The sequence below is a fragment of the Temnothorax nylanderi genome, unplaced genomic scaffold, assembly GCF_030848795.1.
Source record: "Temnothorax nylanderi isolate EJ_2023f unplaced genomic scaffold, tnyl_v1.0 TNYL_tig0685_pilon, whole genome shotgun sequence".
Taxonomy (NCBI): domain Eukaryota; kingdom Metazoa; phylum Arthropoda; class Insecta; order Hymenoptera; family Formicidae; genus Temnothorax; species Temnothorax nylanderi.
The window spans coordinates 8,913-24,972 of NW_027249747.1; the positions used below are offsets into that span (position 1 = coordinate 8,913).

The following is a 16,060-nucleotide window of genomic DNA, read 5'->3' on the forward strand; positions in this document are numbered from 1 at the left end:
ATAAAGAGTTTATCTAGAGTGTATAAAAAGTAAAAGAGATCATTCCCTGTCCATCTCGCCACATCCCGTAGCATTCTCGACGGTGATTCCAACAGGTTATGGGCCCAGGGCACGATTCCCCTGTGTGAGGAACGTAATCCAATCGAGACACGTGCGTACGAAGTGTGTGAGACGCCGGCGAAAGGAATAGAAGCATTTAGAAGATTAGAGGGTAAGTAGATAATATTCCTCATTGCTGACGAGCAAAAGGAGAGAATTCTCAGACAATAAGAATGTTCGAGAAATGCCGTTAGAAGGAGATAGATGTATAAAGTGAAACAGAGAAATCATCGTCGATGTACACGAAAAACAGCGCTGATAAAGTAGAGACTAGAAAAATAAAGAGTAGATGAGAGAAATTAACTAAAATCCAAGAGAATTAGAGAATAGATGTGCAAGAGAAATAGAGAATTGATGTGTGATAGAAAGAGATAGAAGTATGCCGCTTGGTAACAAGCTGGCGGGAAAAGAGACGTGCGCGTGCGGGTCCGAGCGCGAACACCGAGCGTGTTTTGTTTTGGTTGTTTTTCTTCTCCAACGCACAGTGGGCCGAGAAACTAGAAAAAGTGGCCAAAATACTAGAAATGTTCCAATTATTATAAAATATGATAGTTCAAGGTTTTTGGAGTTGCTGAACTCGAATCCGTACTCAAAATTGAGAAATTCAAAATGGCGGATCCAATATGGCGGACGAAATTGCTAAAAATGCTCCGATTGTGTAGCAATTTGATACTAAAAGGTTTTCGAGGTTGCTAAATTCGAATCCGTACTCAAAATTCACAAATTCAAAATGGCGGATCCAATATGGCGGACGAAATTGCTAAAAATGCTCCGATTGTGTAGCAATTTGATACTAAAAGGTTTTCGAGGTTGCTGAATTCGAATCCGTACTCAAAATTCACAAATTCAAAATGGCGGATCCAATATGGCGGACGAAATTGCTAAAAATGCTCCGGTTGTGTAACAATTTAATACTAAAAGGTTTTCGAGGTTGCTGAATTCGAATCCGTACTCAAAATTCAGAAATTCAAAATGGCGGATTCAATATGGCGGACGAAATTGCTAAAAATGCTCCGATTGTGTAGCAATTTGATACTAAAAGGTTTTCGAGGTTGCTGAATTCGAATCCGTACTCAAAATTCAGAAATTCAAAATGGCGGATCCAATATGGTACCTACACAATAAAATGATATGATTATGTAATTAAAACGCCTGCAGTTTGCCTACAAAATCTGCAGTTTCCGGGGCCTACCACGAGGAGGTTACAGTGCGATTTCAGACCCCTTAATTACCGTATCAGTAATTCGGGGTGCTTTATTAAAATGAGTCCCCTCGCCTCTCATTGTATTCGAGGTGCTTTGTTAAAGTGAGTCCTCTTGCCTCTCACTGTATTCGGGGTGCTTTCTGAGTGAGTCCCCTCGCCTCTCACTGTATTCGGGGTGCTTTCTGAGTGAGTCCCCTCGCCTCTCACTGTATTCGGGGTGCTTTCTGAGTGAGTCCCCTCGCCTCTCACGTTATTTAAAAAAACCTTCAGAAATCAATGATCTGAAATTAATCTTCGTCCGACAGTTCTACGTCGCTGAACAAGAGTGTTTCTTCAAGATTAGACGAGACCTCATCGTTGGCCTCGTCCTCAACGTGATAGCTTGAAATTGTATTTGCTTCAGGTATCGCGAATAATTCTGTCACTTCAGAAGGAAAGGACAGTCTCGTTCTCTTTTGAATTCTTCTCTGAAGACCCACTGTCGATATAATTGGATCCGAGGTGTCCATCGCTCTATAGAAAATGTCTTCTAAGTTTGATTTACGACTGTGCTTTCTGCTATGACGTTCCCTGTACTTTTTATAATCTTTATTTCTGGCCTCCGATGCCTCCTCACCAAGCATTCCCACAGGAAGCATACAAAAGTTTATGATTTCAGGAGCATGGATTAGGATTTTATGCAGTGTCGAAGGCATAGGATACCAAGAGTAGTGAGCGACATAAATCTGAGCTGTAGATGTGCACAGTGTGTCAAAACGAACAGGATTAATTGGAAATTCGCAGGAAAGGGCAATTAAAATTATCTTGAAGTTACGCACTAACTGACGGTCCAACCCAAGATAATTGGCAAAAGAATCGGGATATTCAAAAGCTCGACGTGCCGTGTTTCCGTCATTGGTAGTGCCACTACCTCCTGCTTTTGGTTTGTCTACTCTTAATCCTAACTTTTCCCAAAGAATCGTCTGAATTTCTTGTTTTCGTCTTGCAAACTCAGCTTTGTCACTTTTACTTCTCATCTGCCACTTTTTTATGTTGATTCGGTATGCTATATGCAGACAACACTCGAGAAGTCGTATCCAAGCATGCAGAGGGCTAATTCCATATTGGAGTGTTTTTGGATCAGGTAAAAATAAGCCTTTTAACCGATTGGAAAGGTCGTTGAATTTGTTCGGCGTTGCGTGACATATTGGGCAAGTCTGCATCGATTTGGTTCCCGTAATGATATTGAGAACTTTTCCGTCTATTAGAGTTAAATGTAACGAAAAATGTACCCGTATACGATAATCATTCAAGCTAATTTCAAAAATCCTTAGTTGATTTATCTGATCTTCTATCAGTTGCTTTTGTCTCATGATTACATCGCTGGATTCTTTGACATATTCTAACTTCAGTGGACGACAAAACCTGGCAGACTGTGTCGATCGATTATTCCAGAATATGATGCCAGTAGAAGATGATAATCGCAGAGGAATGAGAGTAGTAACGAACAAATTTTCATCATTAAAAGCTTCTGCTTGTTCGTTTTGATATCGCTGTTTATAAGCTGAATGACCAGAACTCCCGTCGAATCCCCAGGAACAAATAAAGACGACATCAAGATCAGTGTTGTTCATACTTTGATGTATAACTTCTTCTTGCAAGTTCACGATTCGCTGTACAGTATGATTAAGTAGTGATTGAAGAGGAACTTCAGCTATAGTTTCGCTGATCATAACTACTTCTTTCGGTGGTCTGCACTGTGCTTTAGCTCCTCGAACGTCATTATACGGTGGCCAAATGTCTGCTCCGCATAACCTTGCTTCTAAACGCATATTTATGTAAACATTTTTTGTCAGTGAATTGTCCAATAAGAAAGATAAAGCTTCGTTTGGAGTTTTCTTCTTTATAGACGTCGACGTGTCCAGTAACTTTCTAACTTTGCTTGGACGATGTGGACTTTTGGACAGTTCTTTCAGAATTGCATGCAAATCTTTCTCTCCAGATTTTCGTGCTGCATGTTTACAAGCCAATATAATTCTGTTCGGATCATGTTCGTTCTGTGTACTTATCTTCGCAATCTCTCGCCGTTGAGATCGTTCAGATTTTTTCTGAAATTCGAGAGTCGACCAGCACTCGACTTACAAACGAGGTTTTCAAAATCGTTTTCAATGCGTAATTCTGGAAGATGAAACTCAGAATTTAGCCAGGCTGAGTTTTTCAATTCAAATTTATCAGCCTTTCTGCTAGCCGCGTTTAATTTTTCATTGCGTCTGGTTCGCAAAGATGACACACAGGTTTTTAACCGATCTAAATCATCTTTTCTCAAATTTTTTGAATCAATTTTTAGCTTTGTCAAAATGTAATCAACGCCCAAATGTCTTTCAGAATCACTGGGGATTTGGTCAAAAACCTCCCTTTTTGTTAGTTTCGACATATTTATTTTGAAAACAAACCGCGTGCTTTACGATGTATTTTACGAATTCCTATAAGATATCCGTGAAAGCGCAAAAAAGTCGCCGACTGAACTTCAAGTATACATTGGAAGGAATGCTATGAAATCGTTCTTGGCTTGATGGAGCGTGTTATGGTGTGTTATGCTGATCCGACAGCGTACATGATACTATAAAATCCAATAAAGCAGACATACAATGAACCAAAACAATAACACTTTTTAATTCTCGTGTTTATAGGAATATTTACATGATAAATGCATACACAACATTTTTAAAAATTAGAGGAAAATATTGAAATTTGTGTAATATGGTCAAAATTATGAAAATCTTCAAGAAAAAATAATTGTCCTTATAGGAAAATTTTTAAGTTCAAGCCATTTGTTAATGGAATATTAATTAACAAATTAATATAAAATTTTTATCAACAGTACATTGAGTTATGCAGATAAAGTTAGTATGCTTCCTTAGTCGAAATTTTGCAACCAAATTTTGGCCACTTTTTCTAGTTTCTCGGCCCACTGTGCAACGCGCGGGAAGTGTTGCCGGGCACGCGACGGCATGATCGATTAGAAAAACAAAGCATCGATGCGACACCATGACACATATGCATATACATGTACGTGTATAGAATTTTTTACTTTCAAAATCGACATGCATCGGGTCGGTGATCGAGCATGACTTGCGGTGCGGTGTAGCTTGATCGCTGTATAAGGAGGCTACGTAAATCTGTATGAGTCCCGTGCGCGTGCGTGATCAACCCGATATCCTATAGATCTTTTCAGCAGTGCTGGAGATCGCACGGGATAGTGGTGTGCGTGTGCGGATGGCTCTGCAGAGGCGCGTGGTTTCTCGCTTTCAGATCATTATGAATTGCAGTGCGTTCTGTATGGTCTCGTAAGCAATAAATAAATTTTATTGTTGAGAAAAACTCGACGATAAAATTATAAATTTTATAATAATATCAATAAATTGGATATTGAATTTATTTTGAAAAATAATATTATTCGTGTCCGATTGATATTTGAAATCCCGATTTAGATGGATAAAGATAGACAAGACGAAGGATGTGTAGAGAAGGAAGACACTACCCTGGTAGACTACGAGAGTGACGACAGTACAGAGACAGTAATAGAGAGAAAAATAATAGAAGAAAAAGGTAAGAGAATATTGTTCAAAGAGTAAAATAAAATAAAAAAAATTAGAAGGTTAGAGATAGCAAATGTGTAAATATGAGAGTTCAAAGATGAAATTAAAATAATAATCTGAATATTTACGCAGATAAAGAGAAAAAGACAAAGCTAGAGCCAAAAGGGGCAATTTCAAAACCAAGAGAGAAGCCTCAAATCTTAGAGAATATCCGAGTACCGAAAGTTGTAGGAGAAGATAGACCAATTCTTCCAATCGGTAGCAAGATCTTGTATGAAAAACAAGAAAAACTCATCACGAGAAATGAAACGATAAGCGGAAAATTAGAGACCACACTTCAAACCCTGGATAAAGTGATGACGCAAGCGAATCTTATGATGGAGAATATGGTGCGAGTTTCGGAGGCTAACTTAGAAAGAGAAAGACTGAAACTTAAACGATTAGAGGTAAATAATGAAAAAATACAAAATCTAGAAGAAAATAACTTTGAAAAGGTTAACGAAATACAAAGAGAATCGAAAAAGAGAAAAGTAGAAGAAGTAATCTCTCCAGCCGAAACTAGAGACAAAACTAGAGATTTAGATGCATTTAAAAACGCGATAGAAATTGAAATAAATAATCAGAAAATACATATTAAAAGAGAGTATAAGCTTACGCAGAAGTCTAACTTTGATCTCTGGATGGATTATTTAAAATCAGAGTTAATGAACAATGATTTGCTAGATGTAATAGATGCAAGTATAAAAGGTCCAGAAAATCTATCGGAATTAAAAATTGCTAAAAGAAAAAGTTTTGTTAGAGATATCATAATTAATCACATAGATGAAAATTATCATAAGAGAATTTTGCATGAAAAAGATCCATCAGAGATTTTAAAGAAATTAAGAGGATACAAGAAGAATGAAATAAATGTAACTCATACATCTGTAAGAGCTCGTCTCTATCAAATTAAAATGAAGAAAGATGAAAAAGTAAATGATTTTTGCGAACGCTTTGACTCCATAGTTAGAGAATATGAATTGTGTGAGGATGCAGTACCTCTCACAGAGCAAGAAATCAGATCGTCGTTCTATCAGACGGTAGCTTTTAATGTACCAGAACTGAGGAACGCCGATTTGATCAGAAGACAAACAACTCAAAAAGAAATAAATATCGATGAAATAAAATCATTTATTACACAGTTAGAAGCAGAAGTAAAGAGCATAGAGAAAGAGCAGTTAGAGAAACCAGAGGCTAGAGTGCAGAGAGCCAAATTAGAAGCAGATGGAAGACCAGTCAAGTGCTACCGGTGCAACAAAATAGGACATATGGCTAAGGACTGCCCGCTCATTGAAACAGGAGCTTGGTTCTGTTACCATTTCCAAGAGGTCAGAGGCCATAAAGGAGATGATTGTCCAAACGCCGGAGCACAGGCTGGAAGATTTAGAGGAAAAAGGTATAAATTTTTTAATAATAAAAATAAATATAAGCCGAATAAAGCCGAACAGACAAGCACCAAAAGAGTAAATAATAAAGGAAAGATAGTTAAACTAGACAACAAAGCTCAAGCAAAGAAAGCTACAATAACCGCCAAAGCCAAAGAAGATAAATCAGAGTCAGGTAAGATTAGATTAATAAAGAGTAGAAATAATTCAAAAGAATTAATTAATTTTATAGCAGATTCGGGAGCAACCGATCATATAGTTAACAAGAGTGTAATATTGTCAAACTTTGAAAAATGTGAAAATCAGATTATTAGATGTGCGAATAAAAATGAATTTGCAAACATTGTTATAGACGGTAAAGGGGATCTTTTGTTGCGAACGGGAGAAAAAGAAGAAAAAGAGATTAAATTAACAGATGTAATAGCGACAGAAGATATATCAGAGAATCTATTGTCTTTGAGAAAATTAGCAGAGGCTGGTTTTAGCATTTATTTAGATGATAAGTTGCTTAAAGTATATAATAAACTAACAAATAAAGTAATTTTTAGAGGAAACTATAATAAACCTAATTGGACGATACAATTTGAGGTTAAAAATAACAATGTAGAGAATAATAGTAGAGTAGAATATGCAGTATATATGTCGCAGGCTTTTTGCGAAATCAGCCTTTTTGCAAAAAGGCTAGCCTGTTTGCAAAAAGCCGCCTTTTTGCGAAAGCATTCATTAGTTCTCAATAAGACTGACACACTTTAGACTTTTTGCAAAAAGCCTAACTAGCACCAGCCTCATTGGTTAATGATGCACGTTCTGCAATGTGGCTAACAAGACGTCTAGCCTTTTTGCATACAGCCTAAAATCCCTAGTCTGATTGACGAAGGCGCTGCTACGTTTGCTATACTAGTTTGACAAAGCCCTCCCGCTCACGTGCGCTCACGCATGTAAGCCCCCCTTCACCCCTCCATGCATGTGCTTTATAATTTTGCTTTACAATTTAGCATGTACTTTAAGTTATAAAGCGAGGTCCACGCTGCCTACCGGCTGAGGTGGGTGCGGGAGGAGGGGGCCGAAGGCCCCCCCTTGCACCCCCCGCGCGCGCGTGTGTGTGTGTGTGTGTGTGTGTGTGTGTGTGTGTGAGTGAGTGAGTGAGTGACGCGCTTTAAAAGTATTTAGTGTGTGTGCCCTGCTTTAACGAAAATCACAATTTCTATAAAGCAGGGCATACACACGTGTGTGTGTGCCCTGCTTTAACGAAAATCACAACTTCTATAAAGCAGGGCATACACACGTGTGTATGTGCCCTGCTTTAACGAAAATCACAACTTCTATAAAGCAGGGCATACACACGTGTGTGTATGTGTGTGCCCAGTACATGCGTGGGCGGGAAAATTTTGCTCCCCTGCACCCTCCTCCCCATGCATGTACTTTATAATTTCGCTTTACAACTTAGCATGTACTTTAAGTTGTAAAGCGAGTTCCACGCTTTCAACCACGGGGGGGTGCGGGGGGTGGGGCCTAAGGCCCCCCCTCGCACCGCCTCGTCTGTGTGTGTGTGTGTGTCCACGCGAAACGAGGTGCCACATAGGTTCATGACGCGCTTTACAAGCTCGTTTAAGTACATGCGTGGGCGAAGGGATTTTGCTCCCCTGCACCCCCCTTTCCATGCATGTACTTTATAATTTCGCTTTACAACTTAGCATGTACTTTAAGTTGTAAAGCGCGTCATGAACCCATGTGGCACCTCGTTTCGCGTGGACACACACACGCACACACACAGACAAGGTGGTGCGAGGGGGGGCCTTCGCCCCCCCCGCACCCCCCCGTGGTTGAAAGCGTGGAACTCGCTTTACAACTTAAAGTACATGCTAAGTTGTAAAGCGAAATTATAAAGTACATGCATGGGGAGGGGGGTGCAGGGGAGCAAAATTTCCCCGGCCACGCATGCACTGGGCACACACATACACACACGTGTGTATGCCCTGCTTTATAGAAGTTGTGATTTTAAACACTTAAATACTTTTAAAGCGCGTCACTACCCACCTCCGCCGGTAGGCAGCGTGGCCCTCGCTTCATAACTTAAAGTACATGCAAGTTATGCAGAACGCGTCGTGTACGTTTCTGAAATGCACACATCGCGTTGTGAATAATAAAAACGTCCACACACCGAAAAAAAATATCTCATTTCGGTATTTGGATGATCAGCACCGTCCACAACGCGTTGTGGATGTTTTTTTCGCTCACTGAGCGATTTCGGTGTTTGGGCGTAACACACACACACACACACACACACACACACACACACACACACACACACACACACACACACAACCTGATTCCTGTCAACTTTAATGTTTAATATCTCGCGTCGCGGGGCAGAGCGACACTTTTTTCTGCCAGATTCTTTCGTTTCGTGCAAAAACGCGTCGATTGAGCATAATTTCATCGATATTTGAGGTGAGGCCCCTAAACTGTATAATTACCAAAACAATATTTCGTCAATCGGACGAGATTTTAGGCTGTATGCAAAAAGGCTAGACGTCTTGTTAGCCACATTGCAGAACGTGCATCATTAACCAATGAGGCTGGTGCTAGTTAGGCTTTTTGCAAAAAGTCTAAAGTGTGTTAGTCTTATTGAGAACTAATGAATGCTTTCGCAAAAAGGCGGCTTTTTGCAAACAGGCTAGCCTTTTTGTAAAAAGGCTGATTTTGCAAAAGGGCTGCGACATATAGATGTAGAGCAAAGATAGTATCACATTGTGAGTCCCCTGAACAATCACAGACAAACATTGAAAATAATGAGTCATCAATTTCGGAGGGAGAATTAAAAGAGTATGAAAATGTTGGATCTGTGATTGGGAGGGAGAATGATGAGGAACTCACAAGTGTGAATGAAAATGTACAGCATGAGAGAAGTACAGAACTCAATCATACGGTGAAATTAGAAGATCTACAATCGTTAAAAAATCTAGAAGAAATGTGCAACAATTCAATAATAGAAAAGTCAGAGAAGATAAGAGGAATAAATGAGGCGATGTTATGGCATGTTAGACTAGGTCATGCATCATTAAGCTATTTAAAAAGATTACAGAAATTAGATAAGAGATTAGAGAAAGTAGAGTTAGATGATTCCATATTAGAATGTGAGGTATGTATAATGGCAAAAATGGAAAAACTGCCATTTAGAGAAACAAGAACTAAAGCACAAAGACCACTTCAGGTCATACACACGGATATTATGGGTCCGATAAAACCTACCTCGTATTCAGGACAAAAGATATTTATTATTGTGTTTATAGATGATTATTCTAGATTGGCGAAAGCATACTCATTAAAGACGAAAGACGAGTCTGGCGAGGCTTTAGAGAAATACCTCATACATGCCAGGAATTTACTAGGAAAAGAAGAAAAACTGTGCTATGTAAAGTCAGATCAAGGCAAGAAGTTTACGGGAGGTGCGTTTAAAGAAGTACTGGAAAGAGAAAAGATAGAAGCCCAATATGCGCCACCGTATACTCCAGAGCATAACGGAGTAGCCGAGAGGTTCAATCGAACATTACAAGAGAAAATAAGAACCCTTATGTTCGACTCAGGATTACCGAAAAGTATGTGGGAGTTAGCAGTTGACGCTGCCGTGCATGCGTACAACAGATCTCCACACAAAACCATAGAGTACGAAATTCCATTGAAGAAGTTTTCACCAGAAACAACCTGTCACTTAGAACAGCTTAAGAGATTCGGATGCATTGGATATGCAAAAGTACCGAAGCCCACATCAAAATTTGATAAAAAAGCAATTAGAGGAATATTAGTTGGATACACCAATACCGGATATATACTATGGCATCCAAGTACGAGAAAGTTTCTAGAGTCTCGACATATCCGATTCAATGAAAAGATGACATATAAAGATGTATATAATAACGGTCAAACCGAAAATGAAAAAGAAATGAACAAGAATTGGATGAAAGAATTTGTAGAAGATGAAGAGAAAGAAGAGTTAAAACAAGAAATACCAGAAAAAAGAAAAAGAGGTAGACCAAGAAAACAACCAATGCAGTTAGATGAACAAAAACGAAAGAGTGTACAAAGAGGGAGTAACGCTCCAATGACTAGAAGTAAAGCTAAGAGGAAATGTGAATTATCAGAGAATACTAGAGACAATCAAGTGCAAAAACTGATAGAGGATATTAGTTTCGCTAATTATAGTTTCGTAGAAACAAATAAGTGCCAGACAATAGAGTATGAAGATGTATTACATCAATGTCTTGTGGCATCGTTGAATAGAGAGCCCGTCACTTATGAAGAAGCTATGTCAAGTAACGAAAGAGAGAATTGGAAAATTGCAGTCAAAGAAGAACTTGAATCTATGTATGCTAATCAAGTGTGGGAACTTGTCGATAGACCATTAGAGAAATTAGATGGAAAACGACCCAACATAATAGATTCAAAATGGGTATTTAAAAGAAAATTAGAGGCAAATGGATCTACCAGATTCAAGGCAAGACTTGTGATTAGAGGTTGTAAAGATAGAAACGTGTATGATCTAAAAGAGACATATGCACCCGTTTCAAGACTGTCACTGGTTAGATCTATATTGGCAATAATAAATAAGTATAACTTATACGCTTGCCAGCTAGATGTTAAGACTGCGTTTTTAAATGGAGTTCTAGAAGAAGAAATATATATGGAGATTCCAGAGGGAATGGAAGTGGATGAAAACACCAAGAAAACCAAGGTGTGTAAATTAAATAGAGCCTTGTATGGATTGAAGATAAGTCCAAAAAGATGGAACAAGAGATTTACAGAAGAGGCTAAGAAACTTGGATTAGAGAATGACCTATATGAGCCATGCCTGTTCACGTGGAGAAAAGAAGGAAAAATGGTAGTAGTACTGCTCTACGTGGATGACATGCTGGTCGCAAGTAATGACTTAGAGAAATTAGAGGAAATCAAAGGCAAATTAGATGAAACTTTCGAGACTAAGGATCTTGGAGAACCAAAGAGCTTTTTAGGAATCACAATAGAGAGAAATAAAGAAGACAAATATATGAATATCCATCAAGCTCGATATACAGAAAGCGTGCTGAAAAAGTTCCATATGGAGGAATGCAAACCGCAAAGTACTCCTATGGTCACTAGAAAAGTAGACAATAAAAGTAAAAAGAGCAGATTAGAAGAATCGAACATTGAAGATGTGATCCAAAAAGAAGAAATCAAAAGAGTGCCTTATAGAGAAGCTATTGGAAGTTTGATGTATCTAGCAAACGCTACTAGACCTGATATAGCTTTTGCAGTAAACTATTTGGCAAGAAAACAATTAGAGCCTACAGAAGAAGATTGGCGAGATGTGAAAAGAGTACTTAGATATCTGAAAGGAACGGTAAATAGAGGACTGATATTTAGAGGAAGAACAAACGGACTAGAAGCATTGACAGATGCAAGTTTCAGGGATTGCACTGATTCTACATCTACTGGAGGATATATTATCAAGCTATTTGGAGATGTGATAGCATGGAGGAGCCATAAACAAACTTACGTCACACTCTCTACATGTCAAGCGGAATACTTAGCAATGAGTGAGGCATGTCAAGAAGTGATTTCACTGGACAAGTCACTCAGACATGTTGTTGGAGAAACATTCTTTCCGTCAACAATATGGTGTGATAATAGAGCAGCAGGAAACTGCATTAAGAAAGATGGAAGTCACAAACTTAAGATGTTTGATGATGAACTAGAGGAGATAAAGAAAGATTTAAAAGAAAGAGAAGATACTGGGAACCGAAAGCACATGGCAGATACACCCCAGTAAACAATTTGTCAGCAAATTGTAACCAAATTGACACCAAATACGCGCAAAACTTGTCGACAAATTCGGTGCGATCTGTGTCTGCAATACGCTTGTGTTTTGCTAGCAAAGCTTGTGTACATGACTTGACACCAAATTGACGCCAAATATCGAGCAAAACAGGGCAGCAAAAGTTCAACGGCAAATTTGCGCCATATTGTGAACAAGGCTTGCCAACAAAAGCTCGACAGCAAATTTGTGCCAAATTGCGAGCAAACCTTGACGAAAGAACTTGACGCCAAATTGACACCAAATACCGAGCAAATCTTGATGACACAGCTTGACGCCAAATTGCAGCAAGCCTTGTTACGTAGCCATTAATAAATACTAAAATATTTTTTTTTAGGAAAAATTAAAAGCATTAAATTATAAAAAAGCATATAATTTGTTATTGATTTACAATAAATTATTTTATACATATGTTACATATGTTAAAAAAAATCTTTATATTTATAAAACATTATAAGACATTTATAAAATCTAACGGTGGCAATAAAGTAATTAATTATATATTAATTACAGTAAATGTTATACAATGTGAATTTACTGACATATGCAAACATTTAACTTTGTCAACAGCACATACAATATTTGTAAACACTCGAGAATCTTATATAATGCCTGGAACACATACTCCGTGCGCAGATAATGCATTGGCCGGTATAAGAAGGATTTATAGAATCTTACTGAAAACACGAATATAATTTCTATGAAAATGCATCTAAAACAATATTCTTATAAGCCTAATACTACTAACTTTCCTTTCTTTAATCATACAATAATAACTACCGTGCATATTTAAACAAATAGTTCAAACTTGAAACACGATTTATTATTTGCAAGAATGCAAAATTGAAATAAACAAATGTTCACAATGTGCATAGTTCGTCGATTACGATGGAATAATGCAGTACTGTTGTCAGAAAGAAATAACAAAAGAATAATATACATCATTTAGGTGCAAGCAACCGAAGTGAATTTTGTAGTGTTTGATGTAATAGAAATTAATATACAGCAGAAAAAAACTGTTCAAACAAAACTTTTAAACCGTTCAAACAAAACTTTTAAACTATTCAAACAAAACTTTAAACTTTTACAGATAAAAAAATACACGATATTTCATCAACAGTTCCAAGATTATTTTGAGAAATATTTTAATCAAAGAAAGAATATGTAAAATTTTTAATATTGCAAGAATATGATAGTTATAAAACTAAAGCATTTCCCTTGTATTTTAAATTGTTTTAAATTGTTTCTATTTCAAACTAATATTACAATTTTGCCTTAATCAGATTCAAACGGCAAGTAGAATGAAACATTTTATTACATAATATTACATATTCTTTATACTCTTATAACTCTTCTTTAAGACTATAAGAGTATAACTCTTTATACTCTTATAACTCTTCTTTATAACTCTTGTTTTCACGAAACATTTCGAATATTTTTTATTCTCATCACTATTCTCGCAGTTTTCAGAATTATCATCGTTGTCATCTGAATGAGCCTCGTTATTGTTGCCGGTGTGTCTGTTAATGTTAAATATATCTCTATAATTATCGTTATTTTCGAAATCAAAGTGTTCAGAGTACTCAAAATGATCAGAATTATTAGAAAATTCAGAATGGTGAGGAAGTTCAGAATGATGAAAAAGTTAAGAATAATGAGAAAGTTCAGATTCTTTTTGATTATGAAGAAAATCTGGTATTACGGAACTTTGGCTTTTAACGGAAGCATGTTCTTGCTGAATATGCGACTGATCGAATTCAATTAAAGAATCTGTTGAATTGAGTTCTTCTACAACTTCAACATTCACTTTCTGCCTTTTAACTTTCTTAGAAAGCTTATGAAACGGTGTTTTTTGGCATGTTCTAAAATAAACTGCAAATAAATTTAAATGTTATGTTTACATAAAATACATAGATTTCAAAATATATACTATCTTTACTCTTTAAAAACATTTATTTTTTCAGATTTTCTATTGCACAATCACTATAACAAATGGAATGTTAATGGAAAAAAATATAACTAAATTAATTAAACTAACAGTACAAAATAAACTTATAGGATGGAAGGCTGGCTGATTTTCTCGAGTTATAAAAAGGTCATCAATTTAAATTTAAAAACAAAATCTCGTTTAATTAAACAAATTTTAAATACAATTAACGTTTTACGTTTTGACTTTATATACTTAGTCTTCTTCAGAAACCTGATACATAAGAGATAATACATAAAAAATAATTAAAAAATAAAAAGAAATAAAATTGCTACAGATAAAAAGGATAGAGAACAAAGCCGCATACTTTGGACTGACTTGCCAGAAATGTAGCTAAGATCTACACTATGACATAGTATAGACCTTAGCCACAATTAATGTATATACGAGTTGTCAAAAATAGAATGAAATAAGTCAAGTAATAAAATTGTTACTATTATCTATACTGTTGTTATTATTATCAAACGATATTATTTATTATTTGACAGTGTAAAATTGTAATGCATATATTAAAATTACATTAGGGCTAGAATATAAACCAGACCCACAAGAATGAGAGCAATTCCAAGATCTCAAGACGAGAATTAACCAGATCTTACAGGGCGGAATTAAGGAGTCTGGATTACTGATTGAAATCAAAGTAAGAAAAGAAAAGAAAAAAAAGAAAAGAAAAGAGAGGGGGGCCTCTGCTTTTGTCTACGAGATCAATTCTAGGGCTAGAATATAAACCAGAGCCACAAGAATGAGAGCAATTCCAGATCTTAAGACGAGAATTAACCTTGCAGAGCCCCTTGTACTACCACGATCAATGTCGATCTTCCAATATGACGTCCCAAATGAGAATATCGGAAGGGCCCTGCTCGCTGGACCGGACTCCTCGCCTCAATCCTCCCTCAAGCTCTCCTTTTCCTGGCGGTGAGCTCTCCTTGGGAAGTCGAATCTCGCTCGGTTGGTCTCCAGAATACGTACCGCTTAGCTCAATCAGTTACGAAAGAAGGAAAACGTACTCGTCTCGTCCGAAGAAACGCAGCAAGAGCGGCCATGACACTGAACAAGAGCGAGGAAGGAGGTGGGGGCGCGTTGAAAGTGGCGACTCACGTGTCGCGCCATCTGAATGAAACGCCCTAAACATCGCTTGGTATTTGGCGTCAATTTGTTCTTAAGTTTTGTTACCAAAATTTGCTCAATATTTGGCATCAATTTGGCGTTAGGTTTAGTCAACAAACTTTAACAGCAATTTGGTGCCAATTTGTTATCAGGTACTACTAAGCTTTGCTCGATATTTGGTATCAATTTGGCGTCAATTGTGTACGCATGTTTTGATACGTATTTGCTAGCAGTTTGTCGATAACATTTGATAAAACAAATTTTGATGCAAATTTGTACCATTTCTGAAACCAAAATTTGTAGCAAGTATTTGGCATTATTTGTTCGAACAGATTTGGCTATCTGGGCACATGGAGATTTTGTTAAACAATGTGTAGACCAAGGGAAAGTAGAAGTTAGATGGATAAACACTAGAGAAAACTTAGCTGATATCATGACTAAACCGTTACCTTTGGAAGCATTTGCATATCTTAGAGATAATATAGCGAATTTAGAGTTTAAGAGCAATTGAAAACGAAATCTTACTCGGAACTAATACTTTGCCATTTTTCAGATGAGAAAGAGACTTAGAGGACCCGAGCCCACTACCCGCACAAAGGGAGGGAGTGTTGGAAAGATGCTTTGTGCGAGTAGAGCACTCGCGCCCTGCGAGAGGGCACTACACGGCGCAGCAACGCTGGCGCGCTCGCCGTGCGAGGCGTCACTCGATCCTCAGCCATCGACGTGTTCAGACGTTCTGATTTACTAAGTGTGATATTACATATATATATATACAATAAAGAGTTTATCTAGAGTGTATAAAAAGTAAAA

At 37.3% G+C, this 16,060-nt stretch overlaps 1 long non-coding RNA gene across 1 annotated transcript; it reads right to left on the reverse strand.

Moving 5' to 3' along the window:
* Nucleotides 1-13,448: 13,448 nt before the first annotated feature.
* LOC139784818 (uncharacterized) lies at nt 13,449-15,458 on the reverse strand. The gene is made up of 2 exons (XR_011721691.1): nt 14,922-15,458; nt 13,449-13,676 (listed from the first exon to the last, which is right to left on the reverse strand). It is a non-coding gene; the product is annotated as an uncharacterized lncRNA (long non-coding RNA).
* Nucleotides 15,459-16,060: the final 602 nt, after the last annotated feature.